This window comes from Anser brachyrhynchus (genome assembly GCF_964034855.1).
Source record: "Anser brachyrhynchus genome assembly, chromosome: 4".
In the NCBI taxonomy this organism is placed as follows: Eukaryota; Metazoa; Chordata; class Aves; order Anseriformes; family Anatidae; genus Anser; species Anser brachyrhynchus.
In genome coordinates this window covers 60,030,151-60,054,514 of record NC_137698.1, presented here as the reverse complement: position 1 = coordinate 60,054,514, position 24,364 = coordinate 60,030,151, and the positions used below count along the sequence as shown (strand labels likewise).

General features: G+C 42.2%; 1 protein-coding gene and 1 long non-coding RNA gene across 10 annotated transcripts in view; one reads left to right on the top strand and one right to left on the bottom strand.

Moving 5' to 3' along the window:
- SLC34A2 (solute carrier family 34 member 2) overlaps positions 1 to 24,364 on the top strand; it is a 58,998-nt gene that overhangs the window by 22,401 nt on the left and 12,233 nt on the right. For 5 of the 9 annotated variants that reach the window (XM_080590866.1, XM_080590865.1, XM_080590864.1 and 2 more), the window contains one exon: positions 18,752 to 18,807. The gene's annotated coding sequence lies outside the window, so the exon portion shown is untranslated. Of the gene's footprint in view, positions 1 to 10,380; positions 10,583 to 12,931; positions 18,662 to 18,751; positions 18,808 to 18,838; positions 19,504 to 19,528; positions 20,829 to 24,364 lie in introns of those variants that run through there. The other 4 variants (XM_080590862.1, XM_080590867.1, XM_080590868.1 and 1 more) reach the window with 4 other exon arrangements.
- On the bottom strand, positions 1,242 to 24,363 carry LOC308194696. The gene is made up of 3 exons (XR_013950804.1): positions 22,170 to 24,363; positions 7,801 to 7,941; positions 1,242 to 3,787 (listed from the first exon to the last, which is right to left on the bottom strand). It is a non-coding gene; the product is annotated as an uncharacterized lncRNA (long non-coding RNA).

The window sequence follows — 24,364 nt, the reverse complement described above, 5'->3', positions numbered from 1 at the left end:
CATGACTACAAAGGTAAAGAAAACTAAGAGAAAATCTGGGAACTCTGAGGACACGAGCCTTCAGGTTTGGTCAGTGTTTAGCTTTTGGATTTGGATTTTTTTATTTTTGATCAAATGAAACTTTGACAGATAGGTTCACAGCTAAGCTGGCTTTATCTCAAAGGCTAAAGAGCTTCTCAAACAAACCACTTGACTTCTTTTTTATTGGATCATAAAGCTGTCTTCCCTGATGCTTCATGGGAATGAAGCAATGTTAAATGTTCAAGAGAGGCTTCGCCTGCAAAATTTGACATTTTTAGAAACTAGAAAAATCTAGACTTCTCAGCTTCTTTGTCTACCTTCATCTGCGGTTCATTGCCACACCAGCTGGAGAGGCATTTAGGCATTCTAATACTGCAAAATATAAGAGAAGAAAAACTGTTTGAAGAAAAAAAAAAAAAAGCATTCTGGTAGACCTCTTTCATGTTATTCTCCTATTCTGTGAAATGGGGCACTTCATTAACCATTAACATCACTTTTCTAATTATTTATTTGCATCAGTATTTCAGCTCAACCTTCTTTGTTGACTCCTAGGCTTTCATCACAGAGGATAAAATACAAGTAAGAGCAAAATAAGTAGCCCCTAGTAAAACCCTCAGAACATAAGTGTTATAAGTGATGGAAAATGTATTATCTACATATGGTGAAAAGCTTACCAAGTGCATAGCAGGGCTACAGGGCTGTAGAAGAGGAGAGGGATGGTTCTACAGGGGCTTTATGCTGCAGTGTAAGCAAATGCAGTACTTTGAACTAACAGAGATGAAAAATATTTGCAGAACATTTCTTCACATCTCTGGTTGGTGCAAAATACATGATCCTGTGAGAACAGATGATTTCCTGCAGGATGACTGGAGTGGTGAGCGAGAGGATTGTAGAACCAGCACTATGGAGCTTAGGCTTTAGTAGTTAGCATCACCAATTTCCCAAAGGTTAAGCCTCTTATCAGGAAAAAATATCTATGTATAAGCGTCCTATGTGTTCCTCTGGAAACTGCAGAGCTGCAAAGTGTGACTGGAGTGCTGCTGCCTCTGTAGTCTGCAGTACAGGCTGTGGTGTGGGGAGCTGCACCTCACAGCTTGCAGTCTCTTGCAAGCCTCTACTTATAAAGCTAGCTTTTTGTTTTGAAATTGAACTATTTTTACTAAGAAATATGTACATTATTGTTGTTATACAATTCTATTACAATATTTTATTATGCTCAGAGAAATGAAGATTGCTGTTGATCCACCATACAAACAGCTATGGGACGAAGGGATGCTGAAGAGGTACCGTGAAATGTGGGATGTTGTGATCCCTCGTGTGTACCTGTAACTTGACAGTTGTGGTCACAATAAAATGAAGTCCTTGGGAATGTAGAAAATAGACTCATTCCACAACAGTGGAATTTGGGCTCATTCAGAGAGGACAGGTCAGCACCAGCCACAGGAAGAATGTGCAAGAAGGACTTGAAGTAATGCCAATGCCAAGCTTGTCTGTTCAAAAGCAGTGTCTCTACACAGAACTGCACACTTGGATCCAAAATCAAAGTGGTTGCACTAGAGAAATGCTGCACCCTGTCACGTAAGAACTTGTAGTTCGGACACTGCTTAGCACTGATGTGGCTGTGCCACTTGCTCCTTTTGAATTATGTTCCCTCAGGTGTACCCCCGCTCTGTTTCAGCATTTTGTGGGGGCAAGTAAGGAGCTTGAGATGCACTGCTCTTCAACACGATGTGCTCCTTGGCACTTTCACTGTAATCTCAAGAAATAATTTTTCTTACAGTCCTGCTTGCTTTAGATATAAGACTGATTCTGTAGAAGTCAGGGATCCTGAAAAATATAAGCAGGATGAAACTTTTAATAGAATGAATTTGGATGGAGAAAAAAAAGGATCTGGCATCAATTATTATTAACAGAGAATGCCACAAATATATAACACCTGCCTACTTCCTTTCCACTTTTGTGGATGTAGAAGAGTCTTATCTTTGCGTTTGATTCACAAACATTGGCCAACACTCGCTCATCCAGAGGCAACGCCCCTTCCATACAACTCTTTTCACTGACATAGGAGGGCTTGTTTCTGATTTTGGCAAATGGGTGTAGTACAATGTCAGTGTAGTTATGAATTTTACACAAATCTAAATAGAAATGAATAATCAGATTTTTTAATGTGAATAAATAGACGTATTTAGGATGGTGTGTTGCATTGCGTCACTATACAGCTTTATAGGCTTACAGGTACAGCAACAAGTTGTCATATCCGGGTCTGCATATATCACTATTTCTTAATCAGCACTGTGTGCAAAGTTGGCAAAAGCATCTATTTAAAGTCTTAATGTTACTTCTAGAACAACTGAAATTGTTTTAGAGTGCATGCTGAATTCTTACAGTAGTGAAGTACAAAAGAAGTTTGCAGCTTGCACACAGATCCAGAGCTGTAGGCACATCCCCTGAGAGCACAATGCTGATGCAGCCTCTCTTGGCTTCTTTTGTAAATTCCAGAAATATGCTATAGAAAATCCAAGCTACAGACTTGAACTGATAGAAGGGGTGAAACCGGACTATTCCTTATACGGAATAGGAGGTTTCTATGTCATGAGTCTGGTATACACATTTTAAAAAATTTAGTATTTAATCTTAGAAGTCCCACTGCTGAGGAAAGATGGAAACGGTTACACAAGACTCAAGTATTTTAGGGTGTCTTTACTTTAAACCCAGTCTTCCTCTTATTTGTTTAAAGTCATGCAATGTTGCTTAGGTTTAGCTTGGTTTTGGATTTTAGCTGTACAGGAAAGAAATCCACAGTTACTTCAGAGGGAGAGAACAACTTCTATAATACTTCTGCACCACATTTTATTTTTTATGGATTTATACTTGTTTTTCAGCATGGCATTCTTTTGTCAATAGGGAACATCTAATTCAGCCTTTCTGTTGTTGATGTTGTTGGTTTGCAACTACAGAGCATTGGCTTGTAATCTCCTCATACCTTACAAGCTGTTTGTCACCAGAGGCAAAGCATGTTTCTCTAGCATGTACAATCAACAGTTGAGCAACGGGGAACGTCTCCTTTGTCGTGCTTTGCATGCCATTAGGTTTGGGGCACTGTTATTTGTTTCCCTCTTGTGAGTTAGACATAAATTAGAGTTCCCAAGTATTTACTATGTTTAAGTATCCCATGGCATTTCTTTTCTGAACTGTGTAATTCAAAAGTCAACACCCAATCTTTCTTCATGCCTGTGACAACTGCTGATGTTTGCAAAGCATTGTGCATCGTCATAGCTGAACTCTCAAAGCGAGGTGACTGTGGTACAGTGCAGTAACATGGCTGTAGCGCAAGGGCCTCCAAAGATGATTGCTGCTTTAGGTGGGCACTATCTCTGCACTAGTTAAAACGTCCTCTGCAGCTCTGCTTGGGTCAGGCAGGTACACCATTTCAGATCTGGAGCTGGTTTAGCGGTAGGTCAACAAACCCAATACTGACTCCATATACACATGTATATCTCAGATCTCTGTAGGGATCACTGATAGACAGCAGGCTCAGACTCTGGTCCAGCCTACATCATAACTGGAAACATGGTGGTTTTTTCCCACTTCTTTTCTCCTTCTTGAAGGACAGTCCCTTAATAATCAGAGGGCTTTGCTTCTGTCTTCTGGCCTTACCTCGCTGCTCTGACCATGGGTTTGGTTCTGGTTCCTGCTCTTCTCTCAGGAAGACCCGTCCTAGGGAAGAACCTCACAACTGATATCTGAAGTCATCCAGTCCTTCAACCTAGTCCAAGGGACAGGAAAGTTACTTATCACTGCCTTCTGGGAAATCAAAATGCCAAGGTTATTTCTCTGACGTAACCCATCAGTCAGCTGGGATCACAGTATACTGAATTAGTTCAGAAAATGAGTTTAGAGAAAAAATTCAATTGAGCAAATGTTTGTGGACTGCATTTTCCATTAGCAGAGAAAAAAAGCTTTTCTGCAGTGGTACCGCGGTAATACCACTGAACACATTCTGAAAGAGCAGGTCTCTCTCCATTGATTGTGATTGACTGGAAGCTTCCAAGAGTAACCCTGTGAGGATAAATCTCACTATTTCAGTACCTCTCTCGATTCCCAGTTATGAGAGAATGGTGGTTATGAATTCCTCTGAAGTGCCGCTTCTAGCACTTTTGTGTAATGCTCAGGGTTTTTATAGCTTCCTTATCTGTATGTTAAAAGCAAGAGTCATTGTGTGGAGGTAAGTGAAATATAAATGTCAGGTATTTGTTAGAATTTTGCAAGGCATTGGCAGATGTGGCAGTAGAACAAAATCTGGTGACTCTTTTCTCATAGGAAGTTATACATAATGTTAAAAATCTCCCCATTCCTTTTTCAGCTTTTTATTTTTTTCATTCAACAAGATGGTGACTATTATGGTAGTTTTAATTTCATTGAGTTTATACTCAGTGAGAGTCAAGAGACTAGGTTTCCAGGGTGTCTACAGAAGGCAGATGAATCTATTTTAGATAAAGTGTTTTATGTAGGGGAATGAAATGGCTTTTGGAGGTCTCCACATTTTTCCAGAAATGAATCTTGCTGTTGCTCTGGTGGCCAGAGGGTCTTTACACTTGGGAGAATAAGGGAAAGGATGAGAACAAGGAACCAGCTGAAGAGAAATATGACAACATAACTTATCACCTCTGTCACTAGGTCATCTAGAAATATGGAAGGCAAACTGAAGTGGTGGAAATTAATTACAGGTCAGTAGCTATATCTTACAATTAAAATCCTAGTTTTAAAGTGGATGGTCAACGTGTGCTTCCACATAAAATGTCTCCCCAGAGAGTGACCTTCCAGTACCTAAAAGGGACCTACTGGAAAGCAGGAGACTCTTTGTCAGGAAGAATAGTAATAGGGCAAGGAGTAGTGATTTTAAATTTAAAAAAGGGTAGATTTGGATTAGATACTCAGAATAAATTCTTCACTCAGAGGGTGGTGAGGCACTGGCACAGGCTCCCCAGAGCAGCTGTGGATGCCCCATCCCTGGAGGTGCTCAAGGCCAGGCTGGATGGGGCTTTGAGCAACCTGGTCTGGTGGGAGGTGTCCCTGCCCATGGCAGGGGGTTGGAACTGGGTGATCTTTAAGGTCCCTTCCAACCCAAACCATTCTATGATTCTATGAAGCTAGTAGGAGTATTGAAAGAATCTGCTGAAAACTTGCCCTCTTTCTCTCTTCAGCTCTACATTTATCATATTTACAGGAATTGATTTTACTTTGTTTCATTGCAAAGTATTTGGCTGAATACAGGATACTGAAGGATCTTTTTCTCTTCTTCAGTGGGAATAGGGGATTTACACAGAAGTTGTATTTTTCCAAATGGAGACAGTTAACCTCAGCACCATCGAGATCGTGTACTTTCTTGTCTGTCTGTATCACCAGAAATGCCAGCTTGCAATAACGTCATTAAACACACAGATCTTTCTTTGAGTTCTTTGATGATATTCATCATGTCCATAAGTGCTTTTTACCTCTTCTTGGCAATTCCTCGGTATTCTTGTAAACAGTCACTGTTAGATTTAATCAGATTTCAACATCTGCATCAAATGAATGTAAAAGCGGTAGTGTTGAGAAGAAGGACTTTTAACATGAATTAATGATCAAAGAAAGGTGGATTTATTTCAGAGTTTGCTAAGGTACCCGGAATATGTATGTGTTGTCCTCAAATTGCTCCTATGAGTTAGTAGAAGAGACATGTTTAAGGAAATTATCAAAGTTGGAAACTGTTTTGTACTTTCCTTATAAAGCATGTTATATTAAGATTCTGGCAGAGCTTTTAACTACATTCCTCATGTGGTGCTTCGTTTATTGTCTATACCCATTATCTTTTATTTCTTCCTCCTTCCCTTTTTTGAACTTTTAACTTTTAAACTTTTGTATTTGATGACCTTTGTATTTTGTTTGCTTGTGAAAGATTTCTTCCTGAGCTTCACTGTGGCTTGGTGTTATTAGGATACAAATTACTTTCACGCACAGGCCCTCAATTCTTTTTTATATCTGAGAATGATACGCATCTGATATGGGCAAGTATAAAAAGGCAAATGTTTTCCCTCTTTTGTGACCATTAAGAGAAAGACACACATTTCTAATCTTACGTTTCATTTGGTGATAAACATGGAAAACTTGATATGCTGGTTGCTATTGACATTTTTGATTGTTTCTCTTTGTATGAAGGATAACTACGTGGGCTAAATGACGTGTGTCTTCAAGCCCCTGCCAGGTGGCCATCCCTGCTCCAAAGCTAGCTCTGCTGACTAAGTTGCTCAGGTTATCTACTCTTGATCTTTTTACATGAAAATGAGCTCAAGTAGCTCTTGTCCCCAGCAATTGCTATTCAAATGACACTGCCCCCAGACATTTGCATGGAATAGCTGTGGTTAGAAGAGGATGTACAGTCAAGCCTTACTGGGAATTACTCATGAACGAAACCTCTGGGCTCACATCCCACAAACCTTTCCTCCTGTTTGAACAGCAGTCCAATTTCCAGTCCAAGAAATCTTTCCTTCAGAAGTTTTATCATTAAAAAATGCATGAATCACAAAGAGTTTTGACAAATCAGCATTCCCTAAGAGTTGAAATGTCTCGAACACCTCCACCTCTAACCTCTTTTTCCATCTCCTTTGGGTTTTAGGCAATGCTTCAGAAAGGCAGGTTGGGTGATCCACTCCAATTTCTCTTGAAATGCACAAAAGACTGAATATATGGCCAGTGAGACACTGGAGTATTACGTTATTCCACTGAGCTTCATGGAGAGCATCGTCTTCTCCAATTTCACTTCCAAATTCCTGATTATTCTTATGCACAATGCTATTGAACACAAGACAGTGTTTACTGTGCTGGCCTTCTACAAAATGTAAATAAATTGTAGAAAGTGTTTTGAATCAAATGTAAGAGAAACAAAATTAATTGAAAGGGCTTAAAGGTGGAGGGTGGTAGAGTGGCCACCTCCTTCTCCAGGGTCCCTGAGATCCGTCCTGCTGGTTCTCCTGCGCAGTGGTTTCTGTATTGGGCAAGGCTCAAATTGCACCAGCAAGCATGACCAAGTTCCCAGGAAAGGAGGGAGAAATTTCCTGTGAGTTTTTATGGTTTCTGTTTTTGTACTCAAAGGCTGTGGAGCGGTTCTCTGCTCCTCAGAGGCTTTCTCTGTCCTGGACCTACCACTTCAAGTTTAGCTCCTATCCAGAACTGGCCCTGTTTGCCCGTGCCTTTGGCTGTGGGCAGCAGTATCGAACTGAGCAGGTACTTCTCAGAGGCACGAGCTGTGTGACTTGGCACCAGATGAAGGCTGCGCCAGCTGCACTGCATGACACACTAAATAAAATTTCTCTGCTGTCAGGCAGGAAAGTATTATTTACTGTAATGACTGAAAGCGTCCCCTCTTTTGTTTCTCACGCAATTTTGGCACAGCGCTTTGTGTGCAACTATATTTGGAAAATAAGAGTTTCCAGCAAGTTCACATATTCCACATGCAATCCTAGACATAGTGTGGTCTTGTGTGTTGTTATTTGGTTTAACAGCAGCTGAGGTGATGCAATGCTCTGCGAGGCAATTCTTACTTCCAAGATCTGCCTAATGAAAGAGAATACAAGAAAGGAATTTTAAAAAATGAAATTATGCTCAAAAGCCTAGACCTCAAAAAGCTTCTCTCACAAGTGTAAAGCAGAAGGAATCCTCTGTACACCCCTTTCCTGTCTGTGGGAATGACAGGTGTGTTTTATCTTTAAATAGCAGTTAATCTAGTCTTTACTTACGCACCTAAGCACATGGAGGATTATTCCGTAGGTAAGTGTGTTTGTTGAATATTGCTCGGACGGTTTCTTACTTTCTTTGTCACTGAAAGAAATCTGGCTATGTGGGTATCTGTGTCTCCTGTTGTTCGCAAGGTTAGCTGCATATCTGAGGAAGAAAGCAGGAAAGAAAGAGTATTCTTCAGAGAGTAAAATGCAGGGTAGCTACTAGGGTTGGAGACATGGGAATATGTCGACCATATCCGAAATGGAAGCAAGAGCTGAAATGCACTGGGAAGCCTGGTTACTTGTGAACAGTCTGAAAAACGGGCATGGGGAACTGGGTCAGATAACTTGGTCCAAGAGGGCTATAACATGACTGGGAATAGCAAAAGTAGTACGTTTTCCTTGTAAGAAGGAACAAACCAGTGATCAAACCAATACAGATATCTCATGGTACAAGGTTTCAGAGCAATTTATAGGGTAAGAATTATTAACATATAGAGGGTGATAGAAAAGGAAATCAAATGGAGGTAATTGTGCTGAACCACAACTTTTTGGAAACAAAACAGAAAACATTTATCTTCTAGGCCTGCTGAATTCCTTATCTGGCTTCTTGTGAAATGTTGAGTATATTCCCAAAAAGGAAAAAAAAATCTTTCGATCTGTAGGAGAAGTGGGACACAGATGAAGAGCTATCTGATTGACATATGTCAGTCAGTATTGACAGGGTTCAGTGGGTCATACCAAAAAAAAAAAAAAGAGGACTATAATACTATGAATCAGTCTAAACATGAAGATATAAAGTGCAGAAAGGGTGGATGGCAAGAATATCAGCAGTAAACTGATATTGCATTAGCTGGAGAAGTCTAGGTGGAGTAGCTTATCGAGACAATAATTGCTATGTGCTGTCCTCCTGGCAGAAGCATCTTCCAACCGCTAGCAACTCCTCTGTAGCTCTAACACCACAGGTTAAATTAAAATTTAACTCTGAATACCTAGCCAAGGCTAACATTCCTTTACTGAGGCTTGTTCCCATCTGACAAAGTTAATGCTGTGGCAGAAAGGGCCTTAGCATCCAGACTGTCCAAAAACAAAAGAAAAAAAAAATAAAGAAAAAGTGGAGCTGTATCTCGCAAACATTTCTAGAAATCCCTGCGATGCAAAGCCCACAAAAAAACTATGCGTTTTCTTATCTGTGAGTGGCTTTGCTATATCACCGGGATCTATGGAACAGACAAAGCAGCAGCACGTCTGCATCTCTGCATCTCCAGATCTGAGAACTGTCTTTCCTTCTGGCAAGCTGTAAACACTTTGGTGGAGGATGAGCTCTGCACGTCTCTCCCTGACTGCTAGAGCTGCTGACCAACAGCTCCGTGTGTGTGGCAACAAATCGCAGCACAGCTGGACCTGCTGCTGGCCGTGGGTGAGGAGCAGCTTACACATTAACAGCTGCAACCTTCCTGGGAACACCCGAGCCATCGTCCTCCTTCCCTCCCTCGGTGCAGGCACGACCTTGCGAATAACTACCAGACTGTCAGATGCGCATTTATGGGGCTTAATGGCGTTATTGTGCCGTTCCCCAGCCCTGCCAGCTCTTCCTCGTTGCCGAGGTGTGAATCCCCTGGTTGCTCTCAGAGGGGGTCCCATTGCGGGCGCTTGCCGTGCGTCCCACTGCAGGAGGCAGTGTCTGCGGAGGCGACGGGACGCACTGCTCCCAAGCCCTGTGCTGGGGCTTGTGTCGGTGATTTTAGGGCATCAGTAGAGGTCTGTCTGCTCCTGGCTGTAATGGTGCCAGCTCTTCCTCCAGAAGCAGAGCGCTGTGGGTTGCTGTGGTCAGGCTGAGCTGGGATGGGGTGTCACGGGGTTGGGAGCAGGAGGAGGAAGGTGTTTGGTGAGGAGATGCGCTGACGGTGGTATGCGCGGTCCAGCTCAGAGCAGAGCATCAAAGCAGGGCCCGTGGCTATGGCAGGAAGATTTCCACCATTTTCTTAGGTCTTGGTTAAGCCCCAAACGTTGTTTCCAATGGCAGTAGTGCAAGCTGGGGTGCAGTGGGCAGCCTTGACCTACCCCAAAGTCAGAGGGAGCTGCTCCATGGGTCGATGCTACGCGATGCTGTCACCTGGCCGAGAGGTGGCACATTTTGAACAGCTCAGTAGAATTTTTTTCAGCTTTCTCACATTGGCCACCTGAATGTTCCTGTGCTTACCAGCGTGGACAGAGCTGGCACTAAGCCACTTCTCTCAAGAAAGCGCTTTCAAGCACAGGCAGTTCTCAGAAATGGTTGTTTAAGGTGGATGTTTCCCTGGACTCCCCTTCAAAAAACAATTTTAAACTCAGGACCATCCAAAATCTAGAAAGTTTAAGATTGCAAAATAGGGAAGTGGGGAAGTGTTGGTATGTCACGTATGGTGTGACGTCTGCCACAGGTAGCATTAACTTGTCCTTCATCGGGAGTTTCTCTCAGCCAGTTGTATCTCTCTCTTAATCTTACATCTTCAGCATGCTGTAGCAGATTAATTCCCTTTAATGTGAAATGCACTCTACAGACATCAGATATTATTATATTGGTATCAGACACATTTAGCCTTATGTATCTTCTTTACAGAATACATCAGAGATGCTGGAAACTGTTCTGTATGCCTCCTCAACAGATCGTGCTGGCTTTGCATTAAATACCATTTATGGGCTGTTTTAATCCTCAGAGTGCCAAAAGCTAGCTGAATCCGTCTACGTAGTGAATACTACACCTATTAGAAAGGGGTGGGATTAATGCAACAAGAAGCAGTGCCTCTACTGAGGAAATATCAGTAAGTCAATAGAACAGATGTAATAACATGCTTGGTTACAAATAAGTGGTTTGCATGAGCTATATCTTCTGCCCCATGCTACCCTTTGCTGTCGTCGCTGTTAATCTGCATCCTTTCCTACTGTGCAGGAGTGCTTCGTTTTCGCAGGTAAGTGCATGAGATGCATCGTAGACTTGAAAGAGCAGCTGCAGCTAGTAACAACACTTACATGAACTACTTCTGTGAGTAAAAGCAGAGAGAAGGGGACTGGGTCTAGTCTTGTACATTTGGTGCGTGCAATCACATCGTAAACTCCACTGGAAACCTCAACAGTTCGCTCTGTTCCCATTTTCCTGCATTCCTCTGAATCTGTGTACTTCCTATTTATTCCTTTAAGAGAAATACCCATGTGTTTCACAAGATACCACATTCTCTGCAGCCTTCATCTAGAAAGTGCAGCTGAATTTTTCCCAGTCCTCTGCATAGCTGTCGGGGTGTGCACCAAACACCTTTGCAGGACCAGGGACTTTCCCATTCTCTGCAGCACTTCTGGGGCTGCCTCCTGGCACACCAGCGGCACTGCTGGTCCCCGAGCACCTCAGACAGGCTTTGGTCGCGGTGCCCTACTGCCCTTAGTGCAGCTAGGCTGGAAGAGTCCCGGTCATGAGTCCTGACACTGTGCTCCAGTGAAAGGAATAACTGCAAACATACCGATTACATCCGGTAAGAGCTTCAGTATGTGGAGACGTCATCCAATAGTTACTCAAAAATGTCTGTTTTGAAATATCTCTGAATATAATGTCTGTATTTCATCCTCTTTTATTCAATAACGTTTTTCAAATAAAGAAGCTCTACGGATGTTTTTAAACTCGTACAACGATGAAATGGAACACTAATGTCATATGTGGCATGTGTTGTGACTAACTTCAAGGTTAGAAGGAGAGAAGACAAATCAAATCATATTTCCTGTAACCATTAACAGTTTATGAGGCATTTGGAGACCAAGCTGATAAATAAATAGCAGGCCAATCAGATCATAGCGCGGGGATCAAGGACGGCACGTAACATATTTGTAAATGGGCTTTACATAATTTATGGAAATTAGCATAAAGTTACAGTTTTACAACTCTGTAAGTGTTGGGTTACACATCATCTGTAACAGAGAAGCCTGTTTAAATCTTAATATATGCAAAATGACATTTGTTACCTTCAGGTTAAAAAAAAAAAAGGTCCTTCCAGAACAGTTAAGAAGCAATTCTTGTCTTCTCACAGCAGTAATTTATGCTTGTTTCTCAAACAAAGAAACACTTGTTTTTCAAGTTAAGGAAGTCTCATTTTTGTGTTATTGTCACTTTATTGATACTGCAATGATTTTATAGGAGGGGCGTTAGCTGAGTAATGGATTATTAAGGTTATGCTCATACAGAGTGACAGAGATACTTAGCAAGACTCAAATCATCAGCTCATTTACATCATATTACGCCAGGAAATTTATGATCATCAATAAGCACAAGACTGGGGCTTAAGTTTGGCTTTTGAAGAGACTTTAGAGAGCAACCAAACTATGTACCCAGAGCTTTATCAATTGGTCTGTTTTAGAGACATAAAATTGCGTCTTCCTATGCAGAGGAATTGTTCAATTTAATAGTTAACAACATCCGCCCTTTGCAGCGAGAAGGTTGCCTCTGTTTTTGTACTACTTCTTTTGGCTTGAGTGACAAGCCGAAGTTTGCATTAGGAAAAAATGTTAATGATGGAGTCACATATCCTTGACGTATCGCTGTGTGTTCACCAGAAATGCTCAAATTCCTGTTTCATGAATTCAGCTTAACAACAGGTCAGGGAATATTTTGTTTTGATTTCTTTTTTAACTTCCTTGGTTACTTTTCCCTGCCTCACTGCTCAAAGTCTCTCTCTGCCAGCATTAAGCCCAAAGTTCAGAGATTTATTCAATACCTTAAAGTTCTCCTTTGTGTGTCCCTACGTTAATGGAATCCTTCCTTTGGAAAAGCAAACATTGCTCTCATTACTCCTGTAATACCCCTTCAAAAAGCCAAAAATATTTTGTGTGAAAGGATTAACTAGAACATATGTCCTACATACATACAGGCAAATGTATGTAAGTTCCTCTAAGTCAATAAGAACTGCAATAAGTACTGTGTTTGTGGTAGATCTTTATTTGCAAAGGTTTACAAGAAGCTGTACCATTAACAGATAGAGATGGTCATCTTATTCCAGTGAGGTCACTCATTGTGTACATCTTAAAGATGGGCACCTGAAGTCTATGGAAAGTCTGTGGGAATAGAAATGGGAAGGGAAGGGAAGGGAAGGGAAGGGAAGGGAAGGGAAGGGAAGGGAAGGGAAGGGAAGGGAAGGGAAGGGAAGGGAAGGGAAGGGAAGGGAAGGGAAGGGAAGGGAAGGGAAGGGAAGGACTGCCATTACATTTCTCTGGATGTTGTTTGTTGTGAAGGCTGAGGACCAACATCCAATTTAAACTACAAGGAGACAGGTTCAGTTCCTGTGTCATGCAGAGTATCATCTTTACTAGACTAAAATCCTCCAAAACTACCTGTAGTTTTTACAGGTGATAGCAGGATTGGATTAAAATAGTTTATGGGGAATAGGTGCAATTGGGAGAAGTTGCTATGAGAGAAGGAAAACATTTTTCTGATGTGTGGCACAGAAAAGTCTTCTAATTACAAGATCCTACAACTATGCAGCAAAACTAGTTTGTCAAATGCAATAAGAAAATTACTGTAGCGCTAACTCCTGAGAAATCCATCCTTGCACTGAGTTCTTTGAAAAACTTGACCTGAGGTCCATTAGTGATTATTACGACAGAAATATTAGCTGATAATCACAAACTATTCATGTTCAGGAACTACATTTTATGGAATGTTACTCAGATAGAGTATCTATTAGATACCAGAGAGCTTAATTTTACTGTTAATTTTAGAGATTTCATTTAAAGTTACATACAAAATTATCACGTTGGATAGTTAGTTGTATGGAAAGTAAGTTTAAAGAAAAGAGATTTATTCTCTGGCCTTATGGCAACACGTCAGCTTTAGTAATTCAACCAGAGCCGAGTTGTCTAAAAGCCATCTCAGGGACAAAAATTTTGAAAGGAGATACTGCCAAGGATTCTGCAACAATAAGTAACAAAACATTGTCACTGATAAAAAAAAAATTCAATTTCTAAACTGGAATTTGAGGTGTTTAATACTTGAAATGTGTAATTCCAATACAAAATTAGTACCTATTCGCCTTTTGAAAGAGTAGCATCTTTGTGGGAGATTACTTATTTTAACAAAATCCTCATACTAAGTCACTCTGAAATCAACCTTTTAGGCAGAAGTCATTTAGGTAGAAGACAAATAAGCATGGCTATGGTAAGCGGCAAGCTGCCCTGTGAGTGGCACGTGGAGGCCAGCGGGCCGGCCAGCCCATGGGCAGCAGAAGTGGACAGGCTGGGAATGTGAGATGAGTCTCCTCGGCAGTGTAAACACACTCGGCTGGCTGCCTGGTAATTATACTGGCTCATCCTGCTGCCGGCAACACCACGTCCAGTGTCAGCCAAGGGTTAACAAATTGTGTAGGAAGAAAACAATGGATTTAAAAAAAAAAAAAAAAGAAAAGAGTCTTTGAACTGTCTTTGAATAATAAAGGAGCTAACAATACCTACTTTCCCGAAGCACTTTGAGATCTGTAAATTAAGGTTTACATAAGAGTGTAAATATTATTATTTATTTAAGAGCTCTCACATTTCCCTTCACTTCTTCTCTTCTTCCTCCTCCCCATTACTTGTTTCTTGGGAAGATGCTGTTTGCATTCATTAATATGTGTCCAAAATGGGAGGCAACAGGAGGATGTGGAATACAAGATTGGCTGACAGATTGAACAGAAGGGAGAAAGAGAGGGGGACGTGGGGTAGGGGTGAGACTATAAAAAGGGTAAGGAAAGGTTAGCAAGAGGGGAATAATATTGGGTTTCTTTTGTGATTAAAAATTTCTTACCCTAAAGAACTCAGCAGATCTTTGTTCTGGAGTTTTTCTGTTTTTTTAATGCACATTTCTCAAATTTTAATTAAGTGTTCAAGACAAATGATAAAAGTTCCGAACTGCTAAGATATTTTTTTAAATGTATCCGGGTTTTAGTTTTCAAAGTGGTTGATACAATTAATATTTTTAGCATTCTGACTGAAATCAAATTCAGGCTCGTGCTGGTGCTGTTTTGCACAAGCCCTATTTGTGTCTGTACCATTTTGTCTGTTGTCGTGTTTCTCTGGAGAGGGTAGGACGTATTTAGGGTCTCCAACAAGAATAAAAACAATTGTCATTTCTGTCCTTGATGGAAAAACAGCTATCATGGAGGATGTGAACAACAAACCCCACTAGCTTGTCTCCCAAGGATGCGTTTGTACCGACTAAAATATTTGAAGCATGTTGTAATGAGAATGAACTGGCTCTATAGTGAAGGGTCTGCTCAGTTATTACAAAACCAGGTCCCTCTTTCCTTTCAGACTCATCACTTTGTCTAAAATTGTTGGCCATATGAGTCCTTCATAAAAACTGTCCTGTATTGAAATACTTCTTTTCCTTTTTTATCTATGAAAGCCTTTTCTGTAGTTTTTCTCTTTCTGACTCCTTCACTTTGCATTTTATTTCTCCCTCCCATTCCTGGCACTGACTCTGTTGACTGCTGCCTCTTTATGACTTTACTCATTACTCAGCTCCCGAAGTATGTTAACTACAATAACTCCATTAGTTCTTTTGCATATCATTAATGTGAGAGACAGTATTGTAATGAAGAACCTTGTGATAGGATTCTGATTCTTTATACATTCAATCAGGTGGTTTCTTATTGCTGTCAAAGCAGCCTTGTAAGTTCTTCACTATTTCTGGCTACAGTAGAAACTTTGGGCAAAAACGAATGTTCTCAGGTTGCATTGCAGCTATGCCCACCAGACAATTTCCTGGTAGGCACTGAATTTTTAAAGACAAATTTACACTTCCTAATGGAATACGAATGAGGTAATCAACTAAAAAAAAAAAAAAAAAGTTTGCATTCTTTTGTTAAATCGAGACATCCTATATAACGCCAGGGACAGAGCCTGTTACAAATATTGATTGCTAGAAAATACCCAGCTGTACGTCAATGTGGAATTTAACAATCACAATGAATATCTGACTGGGCTTTTTCATTAACAAACTGCATGGTTAAAACGTTTACATGTTGAATACTTTTCAGACAATAGAGAAAGCCAGAGCTTAAACTCTTGTAAGTAGCTGCGCAATGCAAGAAGGTGCTCTTCAGCTGAGCAGGGGCAAGTCCTTACCCAAATAGCTGTTGTGGCTGTACTTCACATTGAAATCAGCACCGATCTCTCTCTTTATTGGTCAGCGCTTTGTGGTTTTACATATCTGCAAGAGGAAAGGCTAATTCAAACTACTGCAGCTCCCAAGTGCAGGTAGCCACCTTTGTTCCAGACTTCTGAACAGGCTGAAACGGACAATGTTGTTTCCAAATGCCACAGACAATACCACTTCTCTTCAGCAAAGAGCCACAGAGTTGTTTTCTAGTTTCCCAGCATCCTGAATACCCAGTAAATGTTTAGCAGTGCATTCTTTGGAACACTGAAAGTTAAATTCAACTGTAAGAGAAATACTTCCTCTGCTGATCATAGCTGAGAGTCTCCCTCATGCCTGCTACCCTTTGGAGGTCTGTCTACTGAAAGAGCCAACTCGATTTTGTGCATGTCACGGTTAGTGGAAACACACCCCGGCTGCTCTGACACCTTTGCAGGACAGAGGGCCATTTCTGCTACCTACCTTCACTTACGTAGATTTTAGTTGTGACTGAGGTACACTTGGTTTACTGTACTAGGGCCTGGTTCTTAAATCTGAACGGGGTTGACACCTTCCCAGCAAGCCTCTCGTTTGTGTGAGAAGGCCGTGAGAGACCTTGTAGCACAGAAGCCTGTTATGCAGACGTGTTTCTCTCCTGTGTTATAGCTTCTTGCAACATATAACAGTGCCTGGACAGAGTTCAGCTCTCACGGGATTTGCACATGCCAGGAATTTTTTTCTCATTCTGTGTTTGAGACATTTTCTGTGCAACCCAGAACTGTCTCAGGTGGGTTTTAGGCTGACATGTAGACTGATCCCAGGTAACTGCGGAGTAATCCAACACCTTTGTGACAGGAAATCCTAACACCTGAAATTCGCTTGCTTGTTTTGTTTTATTAAATGTTCTCTGTTCAGGAATATTTTCTGACGTTAGGGCAGTTGCTTCAAAATAAACCTTTAAAGGGGGGAAAAGGAGCATTGGGTTAGTTTTCCTCAGTAGCATCTTCTCTTGAATCTGTTCCTGAAGCATGCTAAGTTAGTGCACTGGGCTATAGCTGTCACTGCCTGGTGTCTTGGGAAGAGTTTCAGCCCCTTCTCCTCTGATCCTGAACAAGGGAAAGGCTTCTGGGATAACTAAGACCTGCCTTCATCCCTTGTGGCTGCTTATGGAGGTTGTTCCACACTGACTACGGAAAATCTGCCCCGGACTGCCAATGACAGCCTCTACATTGCCTGCGTCTCCCTAAGTGGCCGTGTTCTTCTTTCCAAAAGTATTTTTGGGGGAACACAATGGGTCTGATCCCTGCCTAAAGCATGAGCGTGGTCAGTGCATAGGACTGTGCTTAGCAAATAGACTGAACAGCGTCGGAATAAAAATGCTGTCGGAGACGTCACCATGTGCCAGCCGAGCCCCAGCTGGGCACTTCGTCACTTCTCACCGTCAGAGCTGGGTTTCACAAACAGTGACTCAGGACTTAATAAACCACAGCTCACAGAAACACAAGGTTTTCCCAGTTAAAAGCTTCGTCTGACTTCCGATATGCAGGGCATCGTTTATAACCGGCTATTTTTAAAGGTGATGTTAAAGTACGCTTCCGTTAAGGAAACTGAGCCTGTGCAAATGGACCTTGGGGCTGTTTCCTGTCACTTCTTTCCCTATCACTTCTTTTCCTATCACTTCTTTCCTCTTCAGGCTCGTTTCAGGTCTCCTTGTCTCCATCACCACCCCTAGTCAGGGCCATGGCGGTGGTTGGCTTTACACCAGCAGGTCCGTGGCAGGAGCTCGGCGGTTCTGCAGACGGGGCTGTGGAGGCTCCACAACCAGCACTTATTAGACATCTCTGACACTGATACAGGCAAAGACTTAGTTCTGGCTCCCAGCACCAAAGGCTGCATGTCTCTACCGGGTTGAAAGGTGCAAGAAGCAAGAGTTTTATTTTTCTCGCCGAGTTACTAAGTCACTGAGTTGCAGGGGGATACGGCTGCGTACACGCAGATGAAGGAGATCTGCTGATCAAATTGCTGCTTTACAGCTTATTTTCTTGGTCGCACGTTGAGACAGTAAAAATTCAAAAGGTGCCGAATGCAGCCCTTCAAGCTCCCCATTAAAATCACCAGTAAAACAGGTAGCAATGCCAGTGACTTCTGTGCCTAATCTATAATAGCTTACTGTATTTATTGGATAACGTGCCTCTTTATCATAGTCTTCTTCCTTGATAGCATTCTGAATGCAATTATCAAAGGTGTCCTTACATCTTTAAATCTCATTTAGAAGGAGAACCGCAGCCAAAATGCTAATGAGTTTGCCTTAATTGTAAACACGGAGCACTGATAAGAAGGAAACTCCATCCTCTCTTCTCAAAGAAGTTCTTACGTGTTTCTTACTTACACCGCGTTTTATCTGATTCTCCCTCGCTGCTCTCCTTAGGCAGATTAATAGGCGCCCGAACAGACAAATAACAGTACTACTTCTTCTTCGCACCCTCTTGACAGGCTTTCGAGATCGCAAAATATTGTTTGAAAATTATTATTGGAAAAAAAAAAAATTGCTGAATGATCAGGCAGGCTGCAATTTCTCAGGCTGGAATAAACCGTCCCGTAGCACTCACATGAACACATTAGCAACTCCTACTTAAATGCTGATGGGACATTTTTTAGAATGTGATAAGTGTGAAATAGCCTGTGGTTTTATCACTCTCGGGTGCTGCCCACTCCTGCTAAAAAAAGGTTGATTGTGATCATTAAGTTGCAGGTAGGCAGTGCCTCCGGACTGTAAAATAGGAATGTTAGTGCGTAGTGATGAAAGCAAACTTTGCTCAACACCTGTCTATATATATTGCAGGTTGCAGTGGCTGCCCAGTTGATCCGTTCGCTCTGTTGCCTGGGAAGAAAGAAGTGGTAAGTAAAAACAACTAAGACCAAGGGTGGTTTTTTTTTTCTCCTTCTTGTTCTTCTTTTTTTAAGACTTAATTAGCTCGTAAATCAAAAGCTCTGCTTTCGCAGCTCAAGAAAAGGCAGCAGAGAGCTAGTGCAGGGAACTGGAGTGGCATGTGAAATGTCAGCCAGTTGTTAGCATTTTCAGCGTGTGTGCTTTTAGATGAATTTATGTTTTGAGGAAATGATTAAAAAATCATAGTTCTAAAAATGAACTCTGCTAGTTTTTGTTTGAAAGTAACTAGTTTCTTTTTGATGTAATATGGTAAAGGTAAAAAAAAAAACCTGTATTAACAGCTGTCAAAAGAACAAAACCAGAAATAACTGCCTATAACATAAGGTGTTACTGTTTTAACTCTAATTTGGATTGAAAAGCAGTGAGATTTTAAGTCATGATAAATGTCCAGGATACGATTAATGAAACATTGGAAGGAAATACTGTCAGTCATGTGTTAGCATAGATAGCACGTAAGGTCTGTGTACTGCACAAGGCAGTGCCAGGCTGTTCTCGATGGAAACATTTTCTTATGCTAATTCAGTTTGATACACCGAGGTAGAAGGACTACATTAGTCTAATGTAGTTAGCTCAACTAATGTGACAGTAGGCAGAAATCAGCTGGTTTCCCAGTAACTTTTATTAGCAGCTCTTCCATTAGATCAGTAAGTCTTTCTAATGTCATTATTCTTTCTCCTCTCCATTCTTTACCGTGTGTTTTGTGTTCGGGATGGGGTAACTTGTCGTATTTCCTTGTTGCTGGAAACATGTTTTGCTGTTTTATTCTTAAAAAAGAAAAAAAAAAAGAAAGAAAAAAAAGAAAAAAGGAATTGTTCTTTTTAAATACCTACCATGCATTTCAAGCAGTTCATTGAGCTTTCTTGGTTCTGGCTCTTAAGTGGCTGTGTCTGGTGCTTTGCTTGGTTGTGAATGCAGAAGATAATGTTTGGGATTTGTTTTCTCTCTGCACTAGCTTAGACATTAGTTTTCCTTGTTAGTTTTATCTACTTTTCAGCTTTGCCATGTGTTAGATTCAGAATTGTGATAAATAAGTCTCAGGAATTCATAGGAATAAGCAGTGAGTACGATGTTGTTTTTCTAGCTTTCACACACCTATTTTTTAATTTGCTGCTACATTAGTTGAAAACTTACATCCTAGCTGAGCCTGCTAACTTATTCAGAGAAAAAGCCTCAAGGAAGTGCCAGAGCAAAGGCAAGACTTGCTCCGAGCAAGGCTGGACCCTTGCTGGCATTTATTTAACTTGTTGCCTCTTTTGTTGGGGTTTTGTGGCTGCAGCGAACCAGGCTCTTGGGCAAAACTGTCCACTGTTGTAAAGCAACTAAATTAATTTGTGCTGGCTAAGAGTCTTTCCCTTCCTGTCCTGACCTAATTTGCCTCTCTGTCTGAAATTTTGAGGAAAAGTTTTGTATTTCTTCCAACGGTGCATAAGAAGGATTGCAATGTAGCTATGCATTTACTGCTATGAAGCACGTGTGGCAAATATTCACCTTTACTAATTCATACAGCTGGATCTCGGATCAGCTGGTAAATCTCCTTTCAGCATAAGATGTAGCATGATGGTTCATGACAAGAAAGTGACATGCATTTGTGGAAAAGCTGGGAGAGGAGAGAGGGGAGGGGGAAAGCCTGGCAGAAACCCAAACTTGACTTGGAGCTGCTTAAGCAACCTGGGGAAACCTTTTTGCCCAGAAATTTTACTTCACCGTGGTTTCGCTGGGTCTGTTCCCACCGAGGTTAGATGTATTTAAGGCTTACAGCTTGTAGTTCTTACTGCAGGCACAAGCTGCCCTCTCGGTGAATGGTCACGGCTGGAGGGCTACAAACAATACCATCCGGGCACGTGCAAATGGAACTTTATATTCTCCAGGTTAAGACCAGCAAAATAAACAGATTTACTACTGCTGTTGATTTAAGACCGAAAAGCACTGACAGCCAGCCCTACAGCAGCGGAAGCGTTGTTACAGCTGGGTGAGTCACTGGGGAAGGCAATACGGGGTGCCTGTGTGACACCTAGTGTCGCTCCTGTCCTTCCCCAGGGACTGCAGCTCTGAGATGCAGCAGTGAGAGAGGAAATGTGGCTTCAACTTCATATCCTTCATATCTTATGCCAGCATTTGGGTTTCATTCATTCACGTTGGCCTCCCCCTGAGGAGCGGAAGGTTTCCGTTTCGCCTGGAGTCAGAAAGGACGTCACAGGCAGTTAGCATTTTCCGAAGGAAAGACTATACTGGCTGCGCCGCGGCGCGAGAGGGTTTGCCACAGGGCTCGCTGGAGCAGGCTGGATTACAGCTTGCACGGGCGTTAGTTTTCAGGCCTCTGCAATATGCATAGCGTACCGTGACCTGCCACCTTCGGGGGGGAGCGGGCTCCCGTTTCAGCACAGCCCTGAGCAGGATGCTCAGGATGCAGGCACCTGGCCAGGCTTCGCACCAGCTAACACAGCAGCAGAACGTGTTGCAGAGGCACCGGGGCTGGCAGAGGGACCGGCAGCACCCCTCGCTTTGGGCACCTCGTCCAGCAGTTGTGGCTGCTTCGACCTGGACCGGCGGGTCTAGGGGAACGTGGCTCCTTCTGGCAGGCTGTGCAGCCGCTGGCCCGTCCTCTGCCTGCTCCCTGACATGTTCCCTTGCAGCTGTCGTCAGTGCTCAGGAGGAAACCACTATTAGTGCTTTCGTAGTCGTGTATATCTTGCGTAAAATGCTGCTGGTCTTTCACGCCGTGACTGACGTCAGCCTCTCCAAGGGCGCAGCTGACCCGAGGGGCTGGGGAGGGATGCGGGCAGCTCTGTCACCCTGCTCCTCCGCAGCATCTGGGTTTTCTTCTGCACGTTTCTCTCAAGGTATTTAATGTCTGTATTCAGGGCACGAAAGAGCTCTCTGAAGGGAAAACTCTATCCTCGTAGTGCAGCGATTAATTAACAGTAAGTAGCTGTGGCCAGGACGCCGACAACTGGAGTATCAGGTGGCTGTAAATTATCTTCTCAGATGCTTCGTCTAACAAGATCTGGGATCTGGAGAAAGCTGACAGTTTTGGTCGCACTTCAAGGACCTACGTGGTTCTGATTTCACCCGTCCCTGATAGCGATCGCACAGAATTGGCTGTTCAAGGAATACCACTGCAAACCCAACTGCACGAGGCAAATACTGTTAGGATGTTTGGTATTCAGGTCTACCTTGCCAAATGAGAGGTTGGCTAGGACTCATATGAATAATTTTATAAACATACTTATAAAAAAACTTCCGCCACAGAGGTGCTCAATTCTCATTCTAGGGTATTTAATCACATAAAGCAAAAACAATAATGACGTACCTGTGGGATCCCGAGCACCTCAGGAACATGAGTGATGCTTATTAAGATGCCTTGCTGAATTCTTGAACAGGGAGAGTTTATTTAGGAGAACTAGAGGCTGGTTTTCTGTTGAAGTTCTCAAGCTCCAGTTTCTGTAGTGAATGCAGCAGTTCAGTTTCCATGCTGTGACCATGCAGGCTGAATCCTTCATTTCCATACTGAGCTGAGCAGAAGAGCTGTAGAAGTACTGATGGCATCTCTCGGGCTGGTGCTGTTCAGTATATCCTGTGCTTCTCCGTGGCAGGAATATGTCATCAATGCAACTTTGCACCTGAATTTCCAATGCATTTTCACGACTTCTGTTTTACTTAAGGAGCATTTGTGCTGAGCAGATATTTTTTTTTCAGAGCTCTTTAAATGCTGAACGTGTATAAATGAAACTTGTTTAACAAGACTGAGGTGTTCTGGCATGGGTGGGGCTTGGAGGTTGTTCTGGCATGGATAAAAATATGAGAATTTGCTTCAAGCAGATGGAAAGCCTTGTTGAAACAGGCAGGAGTGATTTTCATCCATCTCTTCTGAGATCTTTCTTTGTGTGTCTTAGGACCTGCACTGGATCTCATGCCACTGCTGACAACTGTGTGAAAGTATATTTTTTGCCAATGAGATTGTAGAATGACTTTTTCTGCTAATGTGGAAGGGGAGAAATCCCTAATGTGGGAAGTACCAGAAAACAATGATTATCAGGGATTATCTCTGTGCCATTTCCTTCCCAGCCAAAGCTGAACTTGGGAGTAGGATGTGTGGCTGTTGACATGGGCAGGGACAAAACTTCAGCTGCATAAATGATTATCATTAAACAAACGATTAATTATACTCCCTGAGAGTGGCTGCTAAACGTGGTTGAGCCTTGCTTACGGGCGCACGATACCCGCTCCGACACTGACCCTCGGAGGCTGGGTGCAGGTGCCTTGTTTATGAGGAGCATTGCAGGCAAATTTGTTCATCCTTGTTTGAGCTGTGTGGGTGTGAGACGTGGTGGCTGCCAGGCAGCCCACAGCCTTGCCTGTGGCATGGTCTGACACGTGTGGTGGAGAGGGTGGAAGAGACAGACCCCGAGGTAAAGCTTTTCTGGGTAGCGTTCACCTCTCCCGTCCCTTCCTCTGAGTTTTGGGCCACGTAGGCTGAGGTAACCAACCACCTTACAAGCCTGGGAGGGAAGAATTATAATCATGTATTGTTAGAGCCCGCACAGTCACCTTGCCCCTCTTCTATCTCTCCCCCTGGTTCCCAATACTGGTGAAGTAAGTAGCTTGGGTCTTCCAGGTTTTGGTTCAAGAAGCATCTGCCTCCTCTACTTGGGCCTGGGCTTAGTCTTCCACACGTACTTTTACTTATTCCAGCAGGAATTGGCCATGTAATTTCTTATTTTTTTGAATTATTATTGGATAATATTGAAATACGTGCTAAATGCCTGACCTCAAAAGGGGTCAGGAAGGAAGAAGTTCATGCAGACAGTCTGTGTGAGATGGGAGAGCCTGCAGGTGCTGCTACTAGCTCTGCTTCACTTCTAGCGTCAGCGGCAGGAGTTCCAAATACAGACCCGCAAATGGCCTCTGTCATTTAATAATGCTCTCGTCTGGTCCTTCAGCAAGAGTCATTCTGGACCTTCTGAAGCTTGGGTCTTCTTTTGACTTGTCCAGAGTCACATAGTCCTCCATCCTTCCATGGGAATGAACCAGCAGAGGCAACAAGAAGGTTGTTTTTAGCATACATGCCCCAAACTATGCAGTGCATCGAGGAAGAATGAATTACCAGTTTGATAAAGGTAGTCAGTTAAAACCAGAAGATGGAAAAAAATAAAGCAATCTGACTTTTTGCTGAAAAGAGATAAAATGAATTAAAGAAATGCTTTAGGTTAGGAAAGCTGAGAAACCTTTGCTTTCATGACAGTTAAAAGTGAACAAAAATATAGACATGATTGACTTTTTTATTAATTTCATAAATTGCAACAAATCAACTGTGGGATTTCGAAAGTAAATGAGATATCAATTTCACAAATAAAAGAATAGTTCATAAAACTTAGTAAAAAGCTGTGGTCAAGGACAAATTACTTCTTTTCCATTTCTTTTTCTCTTAAAATTAATCATATTCTCGCATACCTTGTTGTAAATTGAGTATGTTGAGTTCACATACATTTTAATCAGCATTACTTT